Source organism: Harpia harpyja, chromosome 3 (genome assembly GCF_026419915.1).
Source record: "Harpia harpyja isolate bHarHar1 chromosome 3, bHarHar1 primary haplotype, whole genome shotgun sequence".
Lineage (NCBI taxonomy): Eukaryota > Metazoa > Chordata > Aves > Accipitriformes > Accipitridae > Harpia > Harpia harpyja.
The window spans coordinates 55,085,961-55,094,670 of record NC_068942.1 but is presented as its reverse complement, the minus strand read 5'-3'; positions in this window follow the sequence as shown (position 1 = coordinate 55,094,670).

Here is an 8,710-nt window from a genome sequence, read left to right as displayed (position 1 = left end):
GTTTATTTTAAAATAGGTGATTCTTCCAGTGACTAATAAAATGATTTTGGGCAAATAAATTTTTCCCGGCCGAGAAGTGTATCTTTGACGACTGGGGCTTTTTCCTAGGATTACCTCCTGTGCCATAAAAGCTTAAATACTTGCCTTGGTCGCGCCAGCGGAGGTTCACTTTCGAGTTCGTTTGCCTTACCCACCTGCGCCGGTAAACGGCGAATAAAGTTTGCTGCAAGCATCTCGCTGCAAACCCCGTGATATTTCCTATGGGAAGCGTGAGCCCGGAGTCCCCCGTCTCCGGAGGCTCTCCGACTTTTCATTTTGGGCGGCGGTGCCCGGCGCCGGCCGAGGCCCCGGCGGCTGGGGCGCAGGTTTTCCTCCGGACAGCCAGCCGCGGTTCATTGCTGTCCTCTTTAGAGCCGCTAAGGCAGGATCCAGAGTTAAGACAATCTTCCCGCTAGTCTGTCTCTGTTCCAAAGATCGGCTGGGGAAGGGTAGCCAAGAGAAAATAGCGATGCCTTTTAGCGCCCAGAGAATTATGTTTTGAAACCCTTGGAGGAACTATGAATTTTGGGGGGGGGGGGGAATCATATGATTGTCCTGGCAACCGCCAATGGGGAAAAACCCTCAAAAAAACCCCACAACCAACCCACAACAAAAAAAACAACACCAAACAAACCCAAGTCTCTGAAATATAGACTAGACAGGCTGCCTCCATCCCTCCGACCGGAGCCACGGATCAGGAACGCGGAGGGAATATCTGGGGGCGAAGACCCCCGGGGACTGATGCAGATAACCTGCCCGCCGAGGAAAGGCTGTCGAGGGAAGCGGACCCGCAGAAGCTGTTTGGTTTTTTTCTTTTTTTTATTCCCTGGAAGGGGGTTACTCCGGACCAGATGTGCCCCTGGGATGTGTCGTGCTGCCGACACATCCCGGGGAGCCCCCGGGGAGCGGGGCTGGGAGGCGCCGCCGTCGCGGGTGGGGAGGCGGCCAAAAGCACGCCCGTGGGTGCTTTTGGCCGCCTCCCCAGCCGCGACGGAGGCAGCAGCATCGCCCCTCTCCCCTCCCAGCCCTGCCTTACCCAGGGCTGCATCCCCGCCTTCCCCAGGGCTGCATCCCCCTCCACCGGGGCGGCTCGGTGTCGCCTCTGGCCTCCGTAGGAGAGGACCAGACCCAGCTGCAAGGCAGGAGGGGTCGGGGAGGACGGAGGGACGCCGGTCCTCCCACCTGCATCCTCTTCTCTGCTTGGGTAGGGGGCATGTGCCAAGGTGGAGAGGCAGAGTGGAGCAGGCTTCTGGGACGTGCGGGAAGGGCCCAGGGAAATACAGCCTCTGTGTCACCTGGGTTGGTTTTTGTTGTTGTTGTTGTCTTTCCTCCCCCTTCCCTTTATTTTCCTCCTGCCATCCGAAATCTTTTTTTCTTTTTTTCCTCTTTTTTTTTTTGTCTCAGCTGCTGGCCACCTTGTCTCCCATATGGATGGGGTTATCTTAGAAGAATCTCCCAGAGAATCGCTCCTTAAACCTCCTTTTGTCTTGGGGGTTGAAAAGAGCATTGTTGTGCATGAAAAGGACCTAGACAAAATCCGCACTGTTTCAATTCAGGACTGTTTAATCAGTCCCTAGTGACAATTTTATGGGTTTTAGGCGGTACAATAGTATCTTTTAAAACCTTGTGGCCTTCATGAAAACAAAGGGCTTGAATTTTATGGGCTTACAACTCCAATTAGAACAGTGTCAATGTGTATGGGAGATTATCAAATTTGTATCATAAAACCGCTTTATAATAAATGATTGCTGGAAGCTGGGGAGGGGCGGGGGGAGAAGGGACCCGGACTTCAAGCAATGGACTTTGTCGCATGTAGTTTTAAAAGTGCACATGCTGCTCTCCATTTTAACTCTTTGCGACCCAGCTATGCAGCAGGATCAGCCGTGGAAATAGTGTGACATCGTCATTAGAAACGGAAACAAAGACAACAGGAGAAGACCCCTCCTCCTCGGCCCAAATCTACCCTCCGTCAGCTTGCCGAGGGTTTGGCAGCATCCCACCCGGAAGGCTCTCTCCCTGGCTCCGTGGTTATCTGGGCTGCTCTCCTGTCCTGGAGCCCACACATGGCCATAGGAAGGATCTGTAAAATAGGAGCTCTTCATTAGATCACTGCTTTTGTCAGTTATTGTTCGTACCGGCGATGACAGAGGGTGCTAGGGTGTCCCTTCCCAGCCCCAGGCTGCAGTGATTTCCTCTCGTCACCGGCTGCAGTGTCCCCCGATGCGGGTTTCTTGACGCAAAATGTGCGGTTTGTGAGCGTTGCCTTTTACCAAGCCCACGGAATGGGAAAGGTGCGATTCCCGGGCGCCGGGAAAGGCTAAAGCCGTGCCCTTGCAGGCTGAGGGGAAGTCACCGCAACAGGAGCGCAGGGAAGATGATAGAGTCAGGTTCAAGTACTGAGAAAAGCAGCCCCCTTAATTTGACACATCCAAGTAGAAAGAAGAATGTATTAAATAATGAGTCAACTCAATAGACTATGGAGATTTACCGTAAAAAGAAAAAGTCCTGTGAAGAAGATAGGGTGGGACCGAAGATGCTATTTTTCCTGATAGATATGAATTAACCCATCTAAACTTTAAGTGTATTTAGCAAGGAAAATTGATTTGTTAACCTTACCAGTGGTTAAGCTGTATCTAGGAGATACATCTTAATAAATGTCGTTGATAACGGCTTAGGGGCAAAAGAAACTTACAGCAGTGCATTTTCTGTTACTTTGGCTTGGTTTTTAATAAGGCAAAAAATCATGTCGGTTGCTGATTTGTTTTTTGTTTCTCCTCCTCAAAGGGGTGAACACACACACAATCTCTGCCTTTTCTCCCTTTCTTTTGCCCCACCAGGTCTCACTGTTACTTTCATCCTGCAAACAGGCCTGTGATTTCACTGAAATTAATGAATAAACATGCCATGATCAAGACCTAAATGCCATCTTCAGCTAACGAAAAGCATTACTAACATCTTCAAACACCTTCCCCAGTGCTTTATTCTTAGTCAGTAAATAAACTATTGACTTTGCGAAGGCCCAGCCCTGTTTCAGTGGGAGCCCCTGGGCACTGTTAACTCAGAACTAAGGCATTAAAACAAATCACTAGACTGCCTCCAAAAAAATGGACAATAGTTCTGAAAGAGCATATGATCGAGCTTCCCTGCAATAATTTATGAACGAGTTGAGTGTGCCCCTGCCAATGCACATCCATCATTAGTCTTTGGATGTACACAGTATCCATTTTAAAAATTGCAACAGATGAAAAACATCATCTCCCAAGCAGAACTCTGCCATGCACCAAAATATATTATCTTATCACTGACTTAGGAAAGGCTCCTGGCAGCCTTGCAGTATGTATGTCTGGGTTAATAATCCATCTGGACTGTACTGTTAACTAGGTGCAAGTCAGGTCTGTGGAACCTCTTTGGACTTTTCAGCCCCTCCTACCTTATAGCACTCGATAAGAGTAAGCCTTCCACCCCTGGTTAGAGCTCAGCTGATGCTGGAGTGGGACAGTGAGCTCACTTTGCTTTCAGAAACTGGTGGTGCCCAGCCACTATCTGTGGAGGAGCATGGGCCTGGCTCTCCCTGTACTCAGTGCCCTTCACAAGCCACAGTTCATTGATGAAGGTAGTGCCTTACTGGACACAAATACCTGATAACTGCTGCTTCTTGAGAAGATGGGAGCAGCTAGGATACAAGGAACAGCAGTTTCTGAGCCTTACTAATGGCACTCAGCCCTTTCATCAAAAGCCTAGATAATGTACATTTTCCTTTTCCTCAGCTGATGGTTCCAACCCGTGAGCACTGGTCCAGTCCCATACCTATTGGCCATCAGGTAGTGCACACTTTCCAGAATTCCTGCCATGACCAAAGAATTGCAAAGCAAAGACTCCACTCCATCTGCCTGACACACAAAAAAATCAGACGAAGAGTCAAGTACCGCCAGGATCAGCAATGACAGAAGGACCGCGAGCACCTCATGTAACTTCCAGAAGGCTTCTAACTCATTTTAGCTAAAAGGGAACTTCCTGTGGGAAAGGAGGCAGTGGATGCAGAGTTGCCCATGTCAGAGAAGTTGCTTTATGCTCCTCAAGCATAAAACTCTGCTCAAGTGTCACGCAGGAGTAGAGTAGCTCAGATCAGCGGTAACTAACATTATTAATATAAAAAATCATTTACACATCTACAAGTTTTAACAGGGATAAGAGATCTCTGCCTGCCACTAAGCACAGATTACTGAGCTATGAGATCAGGATTACTTTTCATCATATTCAGGCTTGTGGTTGCATTCTAAACAGCGAAGGGAATCAGCTCTCTAGACTGAGGATGTTGGCAGTTGTGCCAGTTTTCATCCTGTTTTCTCCAGTCCTCTTCTATTTAAAAGATGTCATGAAGTCTGTTAGAAATGTAGTCTCTAAAGATAGGTCTCCCAAGCAAAAATTGGGACATGCCTCTCCAGAGCAGAGCTATACCTTTCTTTATATTCAGGACCAATATGGAGAACAAGTCCAGTTCAGACATCCACAGGTCTCAGGCTGCCTTCCCAAACAAAAGGAGACCAAATAATTTAGAGACGATGTCATGTTAGTTACTTCTTCATAAACCTTTGCTCCATCTAATGCTTAAACTTGGGAGTTACATATCCTCTTCAGAATCTGACAGAATTTGGCTCTGGATGAAGAATACTTTAAAAGAGAAAAGGAACAGAGAGAAACAGGAAAAAGATGCAGACAAGCCAGTAGCAATAATAAAGAGGGTAAATCTCCTTACCAGTTCTGGTGAGCGTGGAGGGTGCATTTCCATGGGACTGTCCATGCTGCTTTCAAGCAGTCAGCCAAATTCCTCGGGGGCATCTGACATACAGGACAGTCCTGCTCACTAGTTCATAGAGTCCCTGAGGACAAAAATGATTTCTGGATGTTCCCAACAGCCACAGTGTTTTGCTTTGCAGTGTTCCTTGGCAGAAAGCATCAGACTTTGTATGCTGGGAATGCAAGTTTTCTCTTACCTCCTTATTTTCCTGCTGTGGGTGGATGGGAGATTTGGTACTAAGTTAATGACTTTATGATATTCAACACTAATCATGACTTTACTAAATCATAAAGATAGTCACTTATATATAGAAAATATCGATCTGGAGAGAAAAAAAAATCCTTATTTTTATGAAATAGACTGATTTATGTAATTACATATGAATTATATAGTTGAATTTCGGTATATTGGTGCTATGCTGGGATGCTTGCATGCCTTACCCGATACACATTACATGTATTTAAGTAAATCATGTCTTTCTTTAGCTGTGATAAAAGGGCAATTGAGAAGAAAATATACTACTGATACTTCGCCATATCTGAAAACTGTGGAAAATGACTGAAGATTGCTGCCATCTGTTGTATTTTAGCTCAGACATGTGACTATTTGTGTTAACTGCTGTTTTCATAAAACCTGTATAAAGCCTTTTACTTCTTTTTTCTACTACTGTTGTCTTTCTATAGCCATTCTTCAAAGTTTGTATCCTGTCTTGTATATCTTCTACACCTATCCCATATGCTCATGACTTTCTAACATGGCCAGACAAAGTAAACTTCCCTGAAAAGGCTGCAGCCTGGTATGGAAAGGTGCCCACTAGCTAGTGCAGTGCTTTTCTGGAAGCTGTTGATTTGTGTGTTTCTGTTGTTTGTGTGCATTCACGTAGAGCTCCTAATTGGACACATCTGCTCTCTGCAAAATACAGTATCATCCGTGATGATTGCTTTGCCATCACACTTCAGAAAATGCATCTGCTGCTGCTAGCTGGGCACCAGTTGGGGGCTCCTCCTGATCTCTTCCATTTCCCAGTTGCTTTCAGAGAGCACCATGTCATCAAACGTCCTTCTGTGCTATTTGCAGATGCAGTTGTCATGGTTTAACCCCAGCCAGCAACTAAGCACCACACAGCCGCTCGCTCACTCCTCCCCGCTCCCAGTGGGATGGGGAGGAGAATCGAAAAAAAAAAGTAAAACTCGTGGGTTGAGATAAGAACAATTTAATGACTAAAGTAAAATAAAATGTAATCCTAACAATAATAAATAATAGTAATAATAACAACAACAACAATAATAATAATAATAATGAAAAGGAATATAAAAAAAGAAAAATAAACCAAAAACCTGAGAAAAGACGTGATGCACAATGCAGTTGCTCACCACCTGCTGACCGATGCCTGAGCAGCGATCAGCCCCTCCCAGCCAACTTCCACCACTTTATCTACTGAGCATGACATTCTATGGTATGGAATATCCCTTTGGTTAGTTTGGGTCAACTGTCCTGGCTATGCTCCCTCCCAGCTTCCTGTGCACCTGCTTGCTGGCAGAGCACGGGAAACTGAAAAATCCTTAACTTAGGATAAGCACTACTTAACAACAACTACAAAATCAGTGTGTTATCAACATTATTCTCACACTAAATCCAAACCAGACTGTACCAGCTACGAAGAAGAAAATTAACTCTCTCCCAGTCGAAACCAGGACAACAGTTAAAAGATGGACATGACTGCTTTTACTCAGCTCTTCCCTTTGCTTCCCCTGCCTTGGCCTCAGGACACCGCACCAGTGCTATTGTTTGTGTCTTCAGCATTGAAGTTCTGCCTTCATCATCACAAGTATTTCCTCTGTGCCTGGTTTCCCTGCCTTCTACTGAAGGTTGAGGTCATGTTAATATTCTTCCCTTCCTCATCTTTTCTTTTTAAACCAGCAATTTAGCACTCCATTTTCTTCATTCATGTCTAATATAACAATCTTGAGGAACTAGTTTTACCACTGAGTAACCTTCAGACCCAGTTATCCAACCAGTTTTCACAGTACCAATGTGTATGTTTGTGATTACTTTAACATTTGTCTATTCAAATTTGGCTACTGAACACTAACTTTATCTATGCTTCAAAGTAACCTGGAGTTTATTACTGTTTTTGGCTTTGAGTACTTTAGTTTTAAATGTTCCTTTGGCAACTGAGAGTTGAATTTTGGGCGCACTGAAATTTCAAGCTGCTACAGGAATACTGTTCTGGTGTCTACATTTTAAGAAAGATGTTGAAGTACTCAAGAGCCATTGTACAAGAGCCACAGGAAAGGTGAAGGCTTGGCAATCATGCTGCGGAGTGAAGGTTGGAGTAGGTGTCCTGTCTGTGCTAGCTTATGAAAGTGACTGAAGAAGTAATCTAAGTTAAAGCAATTACACAGTAAACATAAATTCAGTCATAAAAGGCTCTTCGGTTTAGCTGGGAAAGTTTACTGAGGTCCAATAGTTAGATAAAACCTAGTTTGAAATCTGGCCTGACTTCTAGTCAATGAGAATAATTAGCCATTTTTACCACAACTTGGTGGCAAATTCCCTGACTCTGAAAAATTTTAATGGGATATTTGAAGAAAAACATTCTAGTTTAATCATAGATGTTGGTCTTGTGTTGAGAATTAATTCCAGCAATCCCCATGGCTCATATTGTATTATATTGTTCTGTTTGTCAGAACAAGCCCTTCTGACCTTAAAATCTGGACATCTAAATTTGCTACCTTGGTGGACTTCAGGTGCCAGAACAGCCTCTGTCATCAACCCACGTAAATTATCACCACCCTTGGGCTACTTTAATTTCAGCTGATCATGAAAGAGCCCAATCAATCAGTATCACAAAGGTGGTTTTGAACTGCACCAGAGATAGCTGGAAAGCTCTTCAGTGTGACAACTGCATATGCATAGCTCACAGGTAAATGGTTTGTCTAGAAGAGTTGCCAGATTTGGGGTAGATGCAGCTGTAAGGGTAGTGGTGGGGCTGAACAACAGTGCGGGCTCTTCTTTGTTGCATGGCATAGCCCCAGAGCCCACACTGCTGATGGCAGGTACGGGCTCTCCTGGGCTGCTCGATAGATCTGTGCCCGGCCACACACGACACTCTCTATGTCTCTATTTCTAGCAGCACCCACCTACCAGTTTGCAGACTTCCTAGGGCAGCGATGCTACCAGAAGGCCAGATCTCTACCCTTCTTCCCAGCACCTTTCCCCCTCTGCTATGGCAGTGTGAAGATCACCCAGGCTGTCTTAAGTCTCCTTTTGGTCACTGTCCTTTCTCCTTCTCACACTGACTTCACAGAAAATGGGGGCTGCAAAGGACATGTTCAGACTAGATTCCCAAGGGCACCTTGGAACAGCCGGGAAAAAGAGCTGAAAAATCAGGAGGCTGAGGAAATGTATGTGTGACTCTGTTCCTTTTTCTTTCCTCTTCTCCTGCTCGCTCTCTCCACCATCAGGCTATGCCTACTATAGAATCAGGCCAGTAGCTGCTCCTAACAGCCTCACTTTGCATTTTTCGCTATTGTCACTGTACCAGCCAATCATGTAAAAAATGATATATTGACTTGGCAGGTGCTTCTGTTTTGAACATGATTAAATAACTTTTTATTGTCATCTTCAAAGCATTTTTATGGTCATTTACTGAGTGAAAGGGGCTCTGATTTTGTGAGCATCTGCCAGAATATGTTTGATCCTGTCATCATTTCTTCAGAAAATCACGCGCCTGTAGCTAGAGTGCAAGATACGGTAAGTGCATGAATTGTCCATTGCACTCTGCACTTACAACACTGCCTTCATTGTCAATGATAACAACAGCAGGGGAGAGATCTTGGAAGTTAAGCTACCTGCTGTTTTCTCCTTGAT